Below are 17,791 nucleotides of genomic sequence, written 5' to 3' on the forward strand. Positions count from 1 at the left end.
GAGAGCAGTTAATAAAGCATACAGTATCATGGGCTTTATTAATAGGGACTTAGAATACAAAAGCAAGGAGGTTATGCTGAACTTGTATAGGACACTAGTTGGACTTCAGCTGGAATATTGTACAGTTCTGGGCACCAAATTTTAAGAAGGATGTGAAGGCATTGGGGAGAGTGCAGAAGAGGTTTACAAAAATTGTTCCAGGAAAGAGAAACTTCAGTTACGAAGATAAATTGGAGAAGTTAGGACTGTTCTCCTTGGAAAGGAGAAGGTTAAGAGGAGATTTGATAGAGGTGTTCAAAATCATGAGGGGACTGGACAGAGTAGATAGGGAGAAACTGTTCCCACTCATAAAAAGATCGAGAACAAGAGGGCACAGATTTAAAGTGATTTGCAAAAGAAGCAAATGAGATGTGTGAAAAAACTTTTTCATGCAATGAGTGGTTCAAGTCTGGAATGCACTGCCTGGAAGTGTGGTGGAGGCAGGTTCAATCAAGGCATTCAAGAGGGCGTTAGGTGATTATTTAAATAGAAACAATACGCAGGGTTACAGGGTAAAGGCAGGAGAATGGCACTGAGTTGTAAAGCTCATTTGGGGAGCTGGTGCAGACATGATAGGCCAAATGGCTTCCTTCTGTGCTGTTAAAATTCTGTGATTCTGAGAAACAGTGAGATTGAGGAAGTGGTAATGTAGATAACAGCTAGTGTCAGTTACGCAGAGGCACTGCTGGACAAAAAGTCCAAAGATACAGGAGCTGGGGCCCAACAGGAGCTGGGGCCCAATAGCTCTCAATCTGTTGAGTTAGTCTTAAAAGGAGAAGCCTGAACGGAAGTATTGCATTAGAGGGAAAACTAGAGTAGGAGGGAAGAAAGGAGGTGTTGTAACCTACCAGCGCAAAATATTATGATAAACTAATGGTACCATTTCAGTTGTGCGGGGAGACTTCCAAAGCTAGGGTTATTCTTAGAGCAGAGAAGCTTAAGAGGAGATTTGATAAAGGTGTTCAAACTCATTCATGGTTTAAAAGAATGAATAAAGAGAAACCGTTCCCAATAGCAGAAAGTTCTGTAACCAGGGCACACAGATTCAAAGTTGGCAAAAGAACCAGAAGAGACACGAGGAAACATTTTTTATGCAGTTTTATCTCCCAATAACTGACAGATGAGTGAGGATGACAGTAAAACCACAGACAAAATTTTTGACAAGTTCAGCACACACCTTCAGCGAAAGTAAAATCATGGATCCACCAATATGAATTTCAAATCTTGAGCCAGGAGCCAGGTGAGCCCATTGACTATTTCTTAGCAAGATTGAAAAATGTAGACAGCAAATGTAAATTCGAATAATTGAATGGTATATTAGCTCATTTGGGGCTCTGATGTGCAAAAAACTCATTGGAAAAGGCATGCTCACAATATTGCAGGCTGTTGACACTGCTGGAGCACATGAAGCCATGAGTAGACAGATGAATTCGCTGAATACACAAATGCCCAGCATTCAGATAAGTCAAGGGAAAGGTAGCAGATTTGATGCCGTGGATCAGCAATAAAAGAATGCACACCAGATGGAGAGAAAGGTGTGCAGGGGCTGTGGATGATCATCTGAATTGACAGACATAAGAAAATGTCCTGCAATCGGATCAAACTGCAGAACTTGTGGAAAGCCCAATCGCTGGGACAAGATGTGCAGAACAAAGAAAAAAGATGGTAAAGGAGTTACCAGAGGCAGAGCAACAGGATGATGAGAAAGAAGAGAAACCAAACATCTATACGCTGGAAAATGCCAATGAGTTTCAGGACACAATAGGCATAGAAACCATACACCTACAGGAAAAGTCTGGATATGACAGTTCCCCAGAGAAAAAAAAAATTGCACAATGATTCACATCAGGAAGAAAGTGAGGAATAAGCCAACAATCATAAATCTGAAACTGAAGCTTGATACCGAAGCACAGAGTGACATCATTCCCCTTAGACTATACCAGAAAATCTTTCCTGAAAATTTAAAAGAAAATGATGCCATGAGACTTCATGGGGGTCGGAGTCCATGTTGAGGGCACCCAGGGTAACTACCTCCTGACTGTAGACCACTGTGCCACCACCTCTACTGAGCCTGTCCCACCGGTTGGACAGGACATACCCAGGAATGGTGATGGTGGTGTCTGGGAAATGATCTGTAAGTCATGATTTCAAGCTGTTGCTTGACTAGTCTCTTGGGCAGCTCTCCCAATTTTGGCACAAGCCCCCAGGCGTTAGTAAGAAGGACTTTGTAGGGTCAACAGGGCTGGGTTTGCCAATGTTGTTTCCGGTGCCTAGGTCAATGCCGGGTGGTCTGTTTTATTCCTTTTTACTGGCTTTTCAGCTGTTTGATAAAACTGAGTGGCTTGCTAGGCCATTTCAGAGTCAACCACATTACTGCAGAGCTGGAGTCACATGGAGGCCAGGCCAGGTAAGGATGGCAGATTTCCTTCCCTAAAGGACATTAATGAACCAGGTGGGTTTTTACAACAATTAACAATGATTTCATGGTCAATTAATTCCAGATATTATTGAATTCAAATTTCACCATCTGCCATGGTGGGATTCAAGCCCCGGTCCCCAGAGCATTACCCTGGGTCTCTGGATTACTAGTATAGTGACACTACTTCACCACCACCTCCCTGATCTCCTGAAGCAAGGTCATCTCTAACTGCTGCACCAATGCCATCCTTGATAAACAGTACTACACCTCCACTTTTACCTAGCTTCTTATTCTTCTTGAATGTCATATACCTCTCAATAGTCAGGACCCAATCCTTGTCATCCTGTAGCCATGTCTCCAAAATGGCTATCAGATCATATATACTTACTTTGTTATGAATGCTAGTTTTGTCTTTTTGTTATCTTTGTAATATCTAGTCTTGACTATTGGTATATTCTTAGGTTTTATCTCTCTGCTCCTTCCTGCTCTTCAATGACCCTCATCTCCCATTTTACTATTATGATCTCCTGCCTAGAATCTACCCCTTGACCACATTTACTTAAGCTTGATCCTCATCCCCCTTAGAACCATAGAACACTACAGCACAGAAAACAGGCCATTCGGCCCTTCTAGTCTGTGCAGAAATATTATTCCGCTAATCCCATTGACCTGCACCTTGTCCATAACACTCCAGGCTGCTCCCATCCATGTATCTATCCAATTTATTCTTAAAATTTAAGAGTGAGCCCGCATTTACCACGTCAGATGGTAGCTCGTTCCACACTCTCACCACTCTTTGAGTGAAGAAGTTCCCCCTAATGTTCCCCCTAAACCTTTCCCCTTTCACCCTAAAGCCATGTCCTCTTGTGTTTATCTCTCCTAACCTAAGTGGAAAGAGCCTACTCGCATTTACTCTGTCTATATCCCTCATAATTTTGTAAATTTCTATCAAATCTCCCCTCATTCTTCTACGCTCCAAGGAATAAAGTCCTAGCCTGTTTAATCTTTCCCTGTAACTCAACTCCTTAAGACCCGGCAACATCCTAGTAAATCTTCTCTGCACTCTCTCAATCTTACTGATATCTTTCCTGTAGTTAGGCGACCAGAACTGCACACAATATTCCAAAGTTGGCCTCACCAATGTCTTATACAACCTCACCATAACATCCCAACTCCTAAACTCAATACTTTGATTTATGAAGGCCAGTATGCCAAAAGCTTTCTTTACTACCCTGTCTACCTGTGACGCCACTTTCAGGGAATTATGTATCTGAACTCCCAGATTCCTTTGTTCCTCCGCACTCCTCAGTGCCCTACCATTTACTGTGTATGTCCTACCTTGGTTGTCCTTCCAAAATGCAACACCTCACACTTTTCAGCATTAAATCCCATCTGCCATTTTCTGGCCCATTTTTCCAGTTGGTCCAGATCCCTCTGCAAGCTATGAAAGCCTTCCTTGCTGTCCACAACGCCTCCAATCTTAGTGTCATCAGCAAACTTGCTGATCCAATTCACCACATTATCATCCAAATCATTGATATAGACAACAAACAACAATGGTCCCAGCACAGATCCCTGAGGCACACCACTCGTCACAGACCTCCAGTCTGAGAAGCAATCATCCACTACCACTCTCTGTCTTCTCCCACAAAGCCAATTTTGGATCCAGTTTACAACCTCACCATGGATACCAAGTGTCTGAACCTTCTGAACTAACCTCCCATGTGGGACCTTGTCAAAGGTCTTAGTAAAGTCCATGTAGACAACATCCGCAGCCTTTCCTTCATCTACTTTCTTGGTAACCTCCTTGAAAATCCCTACAAGGTTCATTAAACACGACCTACCATGCACAAAGCCATGCTGACTATCCTTAATCAGCCCTTGGCTGTCCAAATAATTATTCATCCAATCTCTCAGAACACCTTCCAATAATTTACCTACTACTGATGTCAGGCTCACTGGCCTGTAATTACCTGGTTTACTTTTGGAGCCTTTTTTAAACAACGGAACAACATGAGCTACCCTCCAATTCTCTGGCACCTCACCTGTGGCTAAGGACATTTTAAGTTTAGTTTAAAACACTCTCTACTTCCCTAGTTATGCAATTTGCAAGAACACTTGTCCCAGCATTGTTCAGGTGTAAACCATCCCAACGGTATCGCCCCCACTTTCCCTAGTACCGGTGCCAATGCCCCACAAAACCAGAACCCACTTCTCCCACACCAGTCTTTGAGCCACACATTCATCTCTCTAATCTTATTAGCTCTATGCCAATTTGCATGTGGGTTCAGTTAATAATCCAGAGATCATTAACTTTGAGGTCTTCTTAATTTGGTACCTAGCTTCTCATATTGATTATGCATAACCTACTTCCTTGTTCTGCCTATGTTGTTGGAACTGACATGGACCACGACAATTGGACCCTCCCCCTCCCAGTGTAAATTCCTCTCCAGCCTCGAGGAGATGTCCCAAATCCTGACACCAAGCAGAAACACATCCTTCTGGACTCTCACTCCTTGCTGCAGAGAGCAGTGTCAATTCTCCTCACTATACTGTCTTGTACTACCACTACATTCCTGTTTGCTCTCCCTGCTTGAACAAATTCCTGTACCATGGAGCCATGGCCAGTCTGCTCATCTACCTTGTAGACCTTGATTTTGTTTACACAGGTTGTGAGCATCTCAAATCTGTTTGACAACTGCAAAGTCTGAGGCTCTTCCACTACTGTCTGCTCAGTCTCATTATCTGCCTCACTGACGGTCACATCCTCCTGTCTCTCACTGCTGACCAAAACAGACGACCCTATTCTAAGTGGCATGACCATCTTCTGGAACAACGTCCCCCTCCCTTACGTTGTGCAGTATCTGCAGTTCAGCTTCCAGATCAATAATCCTGATCCAGAATTCCCCTAGCTGCTCACACTTTCTACAGACGTGTTTATCCTGGATCGCCTTGCCCTCCAAAATCCCCCACATTCCACAGCTGTAACATAACACCTTGTCCTGCCATTGTTGCTTATATTATTTAATTTAAGTATTCACTTCATTAACTTAGAATAATTCATATGTATACCACACCTCTTTCCCCTATGCACTGAATTCCCACATTAATCTAATTCGCTTCTCACTCAGTCTCTATCTCATTCTGGGTAGTCGCCTGTCTCCTCGCATGCCCCTTACTGATCAGCAGTGACCTATTACTCATCAAGATGCACCCAAAGCTGCAAGTTGTGTTCACATTGTCCTCACAGAGAGTGGTTCAACAGGACTATCATATGATTATTGACGAACACTCATTACCCTGCATTCGTCAGAAGCCTGCCAAGTCTATGTCTTGCATTGCCTTGGGCATTTGGGAGAGATGTGGCCCAGTCAGTATTGACTGCAGTGAGTGTAAAGGAAATATCATTTTTCTTAATATTACTCTGGGATGCTGTGAAGCAGGATTGTGTGGGCTGTGCATTTATGTTGTGTGTGTGTGATTAGTTTAATTAAGCTGGATATAGTCAGACTGCAAGGTTTAAATCATCAAAGGAGTTAAGTGTAAATGTATTTTGAAATGTAGATGGACAAGCTAAGATCCCAGTAGATACAGTGTGAATGGAAGTTTCATTACGAGATAAGTGAGGAGTGAATTGTTAGCTGTTGAATTTCAAAGAGGCATAACAGCAAGTTTTACAACTAGCAAGAATTGTAAATAAATAAGGCAAAGTTATTAAGTTTATTTTTCCCATAAGTGCTGGCCATAATTACAACATAAAAGATTTTTATTTTCTGGGAAGGGTAACTTCCAAAAAAAAGTTTAGAACAAAGGGTTTAGAGATAAAAGGGGAGAAAATATATTTAAGGGAAGATTGAAAGTTGTATGAGGAGTGGTCATGTGAGATCTTGAGATATAGGTTGTGTGAAGACAGACCTGTGAAAAGCAGCCTTTAGCCTCCCCAGAAAAGTGCTTGCTTGTTCCAGTAAGCAAAGTTTTGTTAAAAGCCTTGGTTTCCATTGTCAAGTGAGAGGGAGAGGGAAGACCTGTGAAATACCTCCTTTATAGCAACATCGGGTGCCTTGTGCAGTATTACTGGATATTTCATTTATTAAGAATTATCTGGACTGTTGCTTGGAAAAGGGTGCTTATTTGGGAGTCTAGCTAAATAGAAATCTTTTGGGAAATGTTGTAAGGCTAAACTTAACTGTGTAACTGTAATCCTGTATGTTTAAGTTTTCTTTTCTTTTGTTAATAAATGCTTTAATTTAACATTTAAAATCTCCAAAAGTGGTGGTGGAATCTTTACTTCTGAGTTCATTGTACATATCTTCTCGCAATAAAAATACAAATTATGAATCATTGTGACAGCTTGGCCAAGTTTCCCTTTGGGATTTGGTCAGCTCGGCAATTACCACCTGCCATATCATTACAGTGAGTGACAACTTCTTCCCTTCACAGACCACTCAGATGTGCCAAAGCATCATTTTCATAGCATTACAGTCTTTGACATTGTCCATCTCAGAAAGGTCAATTCTTTCTCCTATCCTAAGTCAGTGAGTGCACAGTCATGCAATGAATTCCATATTGGTTTGCATACTGTGAAATTACAGAAGGATTCCCTAAAGCATTGCTAGGCAACAATTCAGGAGCAAAGTGCAATCCTCACAGGTAAGTAGACGGCTTCATTAGGATGAGCACACACCACTGAAATCACACACTCATTCCCATCCAGCAAATGTTTCTAATGTCACCAAGTGGAATCAACTTCCATCACTCACTGTCATGCACGGGGAGAGTGGGAACTAAGAAAGGAATAACGTTCAGCCTTAAACGCAGAGACTAAAACATGCTGCAGGGAGGCATGATAGGCTATGCTGCTCGACAATGAATACAACTTTTCCCTAAAATTCAGTTATAAAATAAACACCATTGCAAAGTACACTTGGGAGAAAAGACGCTAATGTTGGTTGTGAAAAATACTTGCAACATCCACAAACTAAAGACTTCAGTGTGACAGCATCAGGATAATCACTAACCTTGATGAACAAATTTCATGAGGTCATATAATGTCTGTCTGAGATGCAAAGGTTACATGTTTATTGTCCAGCCATCATTTTCACATATGAAGTACCTTTGTCCATGTTGCTGATGTGGAACAAAAGGCGATTGATTGACTGTGATGAGGTTCAGTGAGACTCCAGGGAATCAAGGGACAAGATGCAATATAATTGGGGAGGGTTCATTTTGTAAGTTTGAATGAAAATGGAACCTTGCATCACATTGATTCCAAACCTGAGACTTGGAGAGGGTTAAATGTAATATATATTTATAATAGTGCAGATTACACACGGTGAATAAACACCTGTGCCACCATTGTGCATTCAAAATTCCTAAATTTTTCTAACCCTATTGCTATGTCCAGGTGCAGCCTCGGCATCCACAGAGAAGGTGGAAGTAGCCTGCTGACTGCTATGCCCTGTTGTCTGAGATGACTTTGGAAGGCATTCTCTGGTGGCCCGAGGCTTTGGGGCATGCTATAGGTCTCCAGGTCTGGGGCAGGTGCCTCTTGCTTGACCTGATCTGCTGGGGTTGTTGGAGTCACAGGCAGAGGGGATTTGGAGCAGCAGGAAACCCTTGCAGTGTCCTAGATGGATGCCCCTCGGGTATCTGGAGCAAATGTCTGTGTGTGTGCTATTGGAATACGGCGCCAGGGCCTTCAACCCCATGTGATAATGGCAGAGTGGATGAATCCCTGCCTGCTCTACCACAAGATACAATGAGCTCCTCATTGATGTATAATTAACGAACTGAAAAGTTCATTTTCACATATGAAGTACCTTTGTCCATGTTGCTGATGTGGAACAAAAGGCTTGATTGACTGTGATGAGGTTCAGTGAGACTCCAGGGAATCAAGGGACAAGATGCGATATAATCAGTTGGATAAATACGACCTGCCGCCTAGCGACAATCATGACGAATTTCCTGCCCATCACCACACTTAGTCTCTAGAATGGAAAATTCTGCCCAATATCACAGCCAGGGAATGATTTACTGGAGACCAATAACAAACCGCGAGAAATGCTGAAGTGTTTGAAAAAGGAAATACGAAATGCAAGGAGCCAAGCAGAGCGGGCACGGCAGGAGATGAAAAACTGAAGGAAGACAGGTGCATAGAGTGGTTAGAAAAGAAACATAAGCTGCAGAATGATAAAGCAGAGCTTGAGGAGAAGTACTGCCAAGTCAAAGACCCACTGCAGTGTGCTGCTTAGTTCAGAAGAAAAGGCACAACATTTTTACTGCCTCAGCTATACCATGAATAATGTTTTGAGAAAAGGAAACAAGCTATAAAATACTCTTTAAGGTGTTCAGTATAATTATAAATCGATTGTTAATCTTCTTTAGTTTAGACATATTAAAAAAGTGAATGATTGGAGAAGTTATATTTATACATAGAGACATTTTTGTAAATGAGAAGAATGTTATATTGTTATATTATGCAAAGAGTTAGGAACTATATTGTTATACACTTGTATACATATATACAGAATGTCATTTCACTACTGCATAACAGTCAGTGTACCAAAGCAACAATGTACCGGCTTCAATATTTGTCTAAACATGTGATTATCTCAGACTTCTGTGAACCACAATACATAACCCATATATCATTGACTTCCAGACAATTTCAGCCAATGTTGTGTCCATGGAGGTGACAGCATCACTAAATTTTCATGGCTGCAGGTCCTTTCAAATCAATAATGGTGGTATGTGCACCAATGGTCAATCACAAGTTCATTATTGAATAAATGAAGCAACCAATACATTGTTTCCTCAGGCTAATTCTTTTATCTGTCCACTTGTGGGAAGGTGGAAACATCATAAAAGGACACTGTGCATCTTTTCTGTCGCAGCAATTCCCCAATGTTGAGGAGGGGGGTGGAGACCAAAGTGCTGCATTAATTGATCTCATGATTCTTGAAGCCATCCTACATCTAATGCCATAATATCTAGGAATCGTACTTGAATCAATTATTGCGCAAGTGTCAGCTGGTAAGACTCATGCCTCTGCGTCAGAAAGTTGTTGGTTCATATCACAACTTCATGACTTGAGCATCTAATGTAGGCTGATAGTCCAGAGTGGTATTGAGGGAAACCTGTAATGTCAGAGTACCATCCATGAGTTGAGATCTCTTCCCTAGTCAGTAGCACCAAAAAGAGATCAAGTAATCAGTTATCTCTGTTAGTGTGTAAATTTACTGCTAACTTTGCCTGCAGAATGACACTTGAAAATCAATTGATTGATTGCAAAGCACTTTGGGGTATGTCGAGGATATGAAACATGTTATATAAATGCAAAAGTGATTTGAATTTTTTTTGAGGCTGTGTGATCAGCAGCATAAGATCATGCAATTCAATGCCAACTTCCCTGGCAAATTAACAATGCATTAGTTTTAAATCCAACGTTCCCATGTTATTGATGGTGAAAACATACTGGATGGATAGTTAAAAGCAAAATACTATGGATGCTGGAAATCTGAAACAAAAACAGAAAATGCTGAAAAACTCAGCAGGTCTAACAGCATCTGTGGAGAGATAAACAGAGTTAACATTTCAAGTCCATACATCTCTTCTTCAGAGCTAAAGAGAAGTAAAAATGTGATGAAATTTATGCTATTTACAGGGGATGGAGCAGGTGAAGCTAGATAGAAGGCCAGTGATAGGTGGGGGAAAAGGAGAAATTGACAAAGATGTCATGAACAAAAGGACAAAGGGGGTGTTAATGGTAGTGGTAAGGGCTAAAGGAGGTGCTGATAGTGGCATTAAAGTAAGAAAGCAGAATGTGATAATAGCAGGGACAAGGGTAACTAATCAGAAAAGAACATGAACAAGTGACAGATGGCCCTTGTAGCGATGGGGTGGGGGAGGGGACGGTGGTGGGGAAAAAAGATTGAAAATAAGATAAAAGATGGGGATAAAACAATGAATAAAAATGAAAATAAATAAAAATGAAAACAGGTGGATAAAAAATAAAAAATGAATGAATGATTTATTTTTTAATGTTACTTGTTTATTTTTATCTACCTATTTTTATTTTTATTTATAGAATTAAAAGTCTAATGATGACCATGAAGCTGTTGCCAATTGTCAGAAAACCCATCTGGTCCATTAATGTCCTTTAGGGAAGAAAAATCTCCATTAGAAAGTCTGACTCCAGACCCACAGCAATGTGGTTAAATGACCTAGCAAGCCACTCAGTTCTATCAAATCACAAAAAAGTCTAAAAGGAATGAAACTGGACGGATGAACTGCCATAGACCTAGGCACCAGAAACAAGGGCAAACTCAGCCCTGTCGACCTTGCAAAGTCCTCCTTACTAGCTCCTACCAAAATTGGATGAGCTGTCTCACAGACTAGTCAAGCAACAGCCTGACATAGTTATACTCATAGAATCATACCTGACAGACAATGTCCCAGACACCAGCATCACCGAGTGACTGTGAAACCTTAACTAGCAGAAGTGGCAGCACAGTGGTATACAGTCAGGAGAGAGTTGCCTTGGGAGTCTCATGGCATCAGGTCAAACATGGGCAAGGAAACCTACAGCTGTTTCCCACATATCGTCTACCCTCAGCTGATGAATCAGTACTCTTCCATGTTGAACATCACTTGGAGAAAGCACTGAAGGTGGCAAGAATGTACTCTGGGTGGGGGGCTTCTATGTCCATCGGCAAGAGTGGCTCAGTAGCACCAGTACGGACCGAGCTGGCCAAGTCCTTAAGGACATAGCTTCTAGACTGGGTTTGCAGTATGTGGTGAGGGAATCAGCAAGGGGGAAAAACATACATGACCTCATCCTCACCAACCTGCCTGCTGCAGATGCATCTGTCCATGACAGTATCGGTAGGAGTGACCACCGCACAGTCCTTGTGGAGACAGAGTCCCATCTTCACATTGGGGATACCCTCCATCATGTTGTGTGGCACTACCACCATGCTAAATGAGGCAGATTTTGAACAGATCTAGCAACTCAAGACTGGGCATCCATGAGGCACAGTGGGCCATCAGCAGCAATTGTACTCAACCACAATCTGGCCCGGCTTGGAACCAATTCCACCGTTATCACCAAGCCAGGGGATCAACCCTGGTTCAATGAAGAGTGCAGGAGGATATGCCAGGAGCAACACCAGGCATACCTAAAAATAAGGTGTCAACCTAGTTAAGCTACAACACAGGACTACTTACATACCAAACAGCATAAGAAGCAAGCGATATGCAGAGCTAAGCGATTCCACAACCAACGGATCAGATCTAAGCTCTGCAGTTCTGCCACATCCAGTTGTGAATGGTGATGCACAATTAAACAACTCAACTGGCAGAGGAGGCTCCACAAATATCCCCATCCGCAATGATGGGGAGCCCAGCACATCAGCGTAAAAGATAAGGCTGAAGCATTTTCAGCCAGAAGTGTGGAGTGGAAGATCCATCTCGGCTTCCTCTGGAGATCTTCAACATCACAGATGCCAGTCTTCAGCCAGTTCAATTCACTCCACGTCATATTAAAGAACTTTGAAGACAATGAACACTGTAAAGGCTATGCCCCTGACGATATTCTGGCAATAGTACTGAAGACTTGTGCTCCACTTGTGTGTCACGCCCCTAGCCAAGCTGGTCCAGTACAGCAACTACACTGGCTTCTACCTGGCAATGTGGAAAATTTTCAGGTATGTCCTGTACACAAAAGTGGGACAAATCCACCTGGCCAATTACTGTCCCATCAATCTACTCTCCATCATCAGTAAAGTGATGGAAGGGATCATCAACAGTGGTATCAAGAGCCACCTGCTTAGCAATAACCTGCTCACTGACACTCAGTTTGGGTTCCACCAGGGCCACTCAGCTTCTGACATCATTATAGCCTTAGTTCAAATATGGACAAAAGAGCTGAATGCCAGAGGTGAGGTGAGAGTGAGTGCTCTTGAAATCAAGGCAGCATTTGTCCGAGCATGGTGTCAAGGAATCCAACAAAACTGGAGTCAGTGGGAATCAGGGGTATAAATCTCCACTGGTTGCAGTCATACTTGGCGCAAAGGAAGATGGTTGTGGTTGTTGGAGGTCAATTATCTCAGTTCCAGGACATCACTGCAGGAGTTCCTCAAGGTGGTGTCCTAGTCCCAACTATCTTCAGCTGCTTCATCTTTGACCTTCCTTTCATCATAAGGTCAGGCGATGTTCATTGATGTTTGCAGAATGTTCAGCACCATTCACAACTCCTCAGATACTGAATCAGTCCATGTACGAGTGCAGCAAGACCTGGACAAGAGCCAGGCTTGGGCTGACAAGTGGCAAGTAACATTCATGCCACACAAGTGCCAGGCAATGATCATCTGCAGCAAAAGAGAATCCAACCATTGGCCCTTGGCATTACCATAGCTGAATCCTCCACTATCAACATCCTGGGTGATATCATTGACTAGAAACTGAACAGGACTAGCCATATAAATAATGTGGCTATGAGAGCTGGTCAGGGGCTAGGAAATCCTGCAGCGAGTATCTCACCTCCTGACTCCCCGAAGCTGGTCCACCATCTATAAAGGCACTTCATAAGTTTGATGGAATACTCCCTACTTGCCTGGATGAGTGCAACTCCAACAACACTCAAGAAGATTGACACTATCCAGGACAAAGCAGATCACTTGATTGGCACCCCATCTGCAAACATTCACTCTATCCACCAATGACGCATAGTGGCAGCAGTGTGTGCCATCTACAAGATGCACTGCAGGAACTCACCAAGGCTCTTTAGGTCAGCACCTTCCAAACTCATGACCACTATCATCTAAAAGGACAAGGACAGCAGACACATGGGAACACAACCACCTGGAAGTTTCCTTCCAAGTCACTCATCATCCTGACTTGGAAATATACCGCCGTTCCTTCACTGTCGTTGGGTCGAAATTCTGGAACTCCCTCCCTAACAGCACTGTGGGTGTACCTACACCACATGGACTGCAGCCGTTTAAGAAGGTAACACACCACCACCTTCTCAAGGACACTTAGGGATGAGAAATAAATGCTGGCCTAGCCAACATAAATTAATTTTTAAAAACTGGATAAGGTTTCACAGTCACTGGGTAAAGTTTCAGAGACACTGGGCAAGGTGTCACAGACACGGGTTAAGGTTCCACTGTCACTGGGTAGAGTTTCACAGCTCTGAAGAAGGATCATACGGACTCCAAATGTTAACTCTGTTTCTCTCTCCACAGATGCTGCTAGGCCTGCTGAGATTTTCCAGCATTTTATGTTTTTGTTTCAGAGTTTCACAGTCACTGGGTACGGTTTCAAAGTCACTGGCTAAAGTTTCACAGACACTGGGTGAGGTTTCAAAGTCACTGGATGAGGTTTCATAGTCACTGGGTGAGGTTTCATAGTCACTGGGTGAGGTTTCGCAGTCACTGGGTGAAGTTTCGCAGTCACTGGGCAAAGTTTCGCAGTCACTGGGCAAAGTTTCGCAGTCACTGGGTAAGATGTCACGGTCACTGGATAAGGTTTCACACACACTGGGTAACGATGCAGACACTGGGTAAGGTTTCACACACACTGGGTAAGGTTTCACAGTTTCTGGGTAAAGTTTCACAGACCATAGAAAAGTTACGGTATACAAAGAGGCCATTCATCCCATCATGTCTGTGCTGTGAAAGAATAAAAAACTAGCTGCCCATTCGAAGCTCACCTTCCAGCACTCGGTCCATAGCTTTGCAGGTTACAGCGCTTTAGGTACAGATCCAGGTACGTTTTAAATGAGTTGAGACTTTCTGCCTCCACCGTCAAACCAGGCAGTGAATTCCAAACACCCACCACCCTCTGGGTGAAGAAGTTTTTTCTCATGTCCCCTCTAATCCCATTAACAATCACTTTAAATCTGTGTCCCCTGTATAAAACACTGGTTTGGCTACAGCTGAAATTTTGTGTACAATTCTGATCATCACATTACAGGAATGACATAATTGCTAGGGGAAACAGGGCATCCTTGTCTACTCTATCTAGGCCCCTCATAATCTTGTACACCTCAATGAGGTCACCACTCAGCCTTCTCTCTTCCAAAGAAAACAACCCCATCCTATCCAATCTTTCATCATTACTGCAATTTTCAAGCTCTGGCAACATTCTTGTAAATCTCCTTTGTACTCTCTCCAGAGTAATTATGTCCTTCCTGTAATACAGCAATCAGAACTGTACACAAAATTCCAGCTGTGGCCTAACCAGTGTTTTGTACAGTTCTATCATTACATCCCTGCTTTTGTATTCTATTCCTCATCCAATAAAGCAAAGCACTCCATTTGCTTTCTTTCCCACCTTATCCATCTGTCCTGCCACTTTCAGGGACCTGTGGACATGCACACCAAGGTCTCTTACTTTCCCTACCCCTCCCAATATCCTCCCACTAATTGTGTATTCCCTAGCTTTGTTTGCCCTCCCCAAATGCATTACCTGACACTTCCATGGATTGAATTACATCTACCACTTTTCTACCTACTCAACCGAACCACTGATATAATTGATAGCCAAACAGCTATCCTTTTCTCTATCAACTACACGGCCAATGTTTGTATCACCTGCAAATTTCCCAATCATGTCACCCACATTTAAGTCTAAATCACTAACATACACAGCAAATAGCAAGGGACCCAACACTGAGCTCTGTGGAACACCACTGGAAACCGTTTTTCATTCGCAAAAACATCCATCAACCATTACCCTTTGTTTCCTTTTGCTGAGCCAATTTTGGATCCAACTCGCCACCTTCCCTTGTATCCCATGGGGTTTTAATTTTCTGACCAGTGTGCTATGTGGGACCATGTCAAATGCCTTACCAAAATCCATGTAAATAACATCCACTGCACTAACCTCACTAATCCTCCTTGATACTTCCTCAAAAAGTTTGATTAAATTATTAAGACACAACCTTCCCTTAACAAAAGCATGCTGATTATCCCTGATTAATCCGTTCCTTTCTAAGTGACAGTTTATCCTGTCTCTCAGAATTGATTCCAATAATTTGTCCACCACCAAAGTCAGTCTGACCGGCCTGTAATTATTTGGCCTATCCCTCACACCCTTTTTGAATAATGGTACAATGTTTGCAGACCTCTGATCCTCTGGTACCTCGCCTATATTTAGTGAGATTGGAAATAGATCCTCAGAACATCTGTTATTTCCTTCCTGGCTTCCTTTAACAACCTGGGATACAATCCATCGACCCCTAGTGATTTATCCACCTTCAACGATGCCAGTCCCTCCAGTACTTCCCCTCTCATCACACTTATTGTATCTAATATTTCACACTCCCCCTCTTTAACTAGAATACCTGCAAGATCCCTCTCCTTTGTGAAGACAGAGACAAAGTACTCATTGAGAAGCCATATCTTCAGCATCAACACAAAAGTTACCGTGTACCTCTCTGACAGACCCTACTCTTTCCTTAGTTATTCTCTTGCTCTTAATCTACCAGTAAAACATCTTTGTGTTTTCTTTGATCTTACCTGCCAATTTATTTTCATATCTTCTCTTGGCTGTCCTAATTTTTTTACTTCACCCCTGTACTTTCTATATTCCTCTAGGTTTTCTATAGTATTAAGTTTTTTGTCACTGTCATAAGTTTCCTTTTTCTGTTTCACCTTACCTTGTATGCTTCCAGATAATCAGGGGGCTTTAGATTTGGCAGTAAAACTCTTTTTCTTTGCAGGACATGTCTACACTGTGCCCGTAGAAACTTGTTTTTGAATGTTTCCCACTGATCTGCCACTGATTTCCCTTCAAGTACCTGTAATCAGTCTACTTTCTCCAGATCATCTCTCAGTTTCGTAAAAGTTGCCTTTCCCCAGTTTAGAATTTTTACTCCTGCTCTATCTTTATCCTTTTCCATAATAATGCTAAATGTAACTGTAGTATGGTCACAATCTCCAAAATGGTCACCCACTGCTACTTCATCCACTTGCCCAACTTCATTTGCGAACACTAAATCTAGAATTGCACTCCCTCCGGTTGGTCTTGTTACGTGCTGGCTAAAAAAGTTCTCTTTGACGCAGTTTAAGAATCTTGTGCCCTCTGTGCCTATTACAGGGTAGAATCTTACCTATGGTCAGCTGGCTGGGCGGGAGTGGGTGGGGGCAGAGCTGATTGCTGCCCATGATCGGCTGCACGCCGCCATTTTACACGGGTGGGTCGATTACCAGCGAAATGCGCGGCTGATAGCGCTCAGCACTACCTGTGCAGGCGAGGGGGAGGAGGGAGAGTCGGGGCCTGCCCTCTTTCACGCATGTGTGCTATAGAGTGCAGAAATCTCCCAAAGGCATGGAGCTGCCTCAGGGAGATTAAGTAGACAATAAAAGTTTTTTAAAAATAAAGTAAAAGATTACTTAAACATGTCCTCTTCACCTGACAGTGTCACATGAGCTAGGACATGTTTGTGAAGTTTACCAACTTACTTATTCATTTTATAAAACATTTAGGAAACCTATCCCGCCCATGGGTGAGGTTGCCTGGAAAACGCAAAGGCCGCTTGGGCTCTTCGCCTGTCCACCAACCTTAAGCTGGATGGGCAGCGTTGTTAATCAGGTAAATTACTTTCTTAATGGTCTCAATAGGCCTTTGACAGTATGGTGGGCGCACACCGCCTCCGGCGCCTGCCCGCCGAATGCAAAATTGAAATGACACGCAATGATGTCGGGACGCATGCCCAACATTATCTTGCGTCATTTTATGCGTCGGGGTGTCAGGCCAGCCCCCGCACGTCGACAGCAATACCATAGAGATCTGTGGTGTTCTCATCGCAGTTGATATTAGAGTAGCTGAAGTCACAGAATCATAGAGTGCAGAAGAGGCCTTTTGGCCAATCAAATCTGTACCGACACGTGATAAACACCTGACCTACCTACCTAATCCCATTTACCAGCACTTGGTCCATAGCCTTGAATATTATGACGTGCCAAGTGCTCATCCAGGTACTTTTTAAAGGATGTGTGGCAACCCACCTCCACCACCCTTCCAGGCAGCGCATTCCAGACCGTCACCACCCTCTGGGTAAAAAAACTTTCCCTCACATTCCCCTAAACCTCCTGCCCCTCACCTTGAACTTACGTCCCCTCGTGACTCACCTTTCAACTAAGAGGACCAGCTGCTCCCTATCCATCCTGTCCATGCCCCTCATAATCTTGTACACCTTGATCAGGTCACCCCTTAGTCTTCTCTGCTCCAACGAAAACAAGTCTATCCAAACTCTCTTCATAACTTAAATGTTTCATCCCAGGCAACATCCTGGTGAATCTCCACTGCATCCCCTCCAGCGCAATC

This window comes from Carcharodon carcharias, chromosome 6, assembly GCF_017639515.1.
Source record: "Carcharodon carcharias isolate sCarCar2 chromosome 6, sCarCar2.pri, whole genome shotgun sequence".
NCBI classification, from domain to species: Eukaryota; Metazoa; Chordata; class Chondrichthyes; order Lamniformes; family Lamnidae; genus Carcharodon; species Carcharodon carcharias.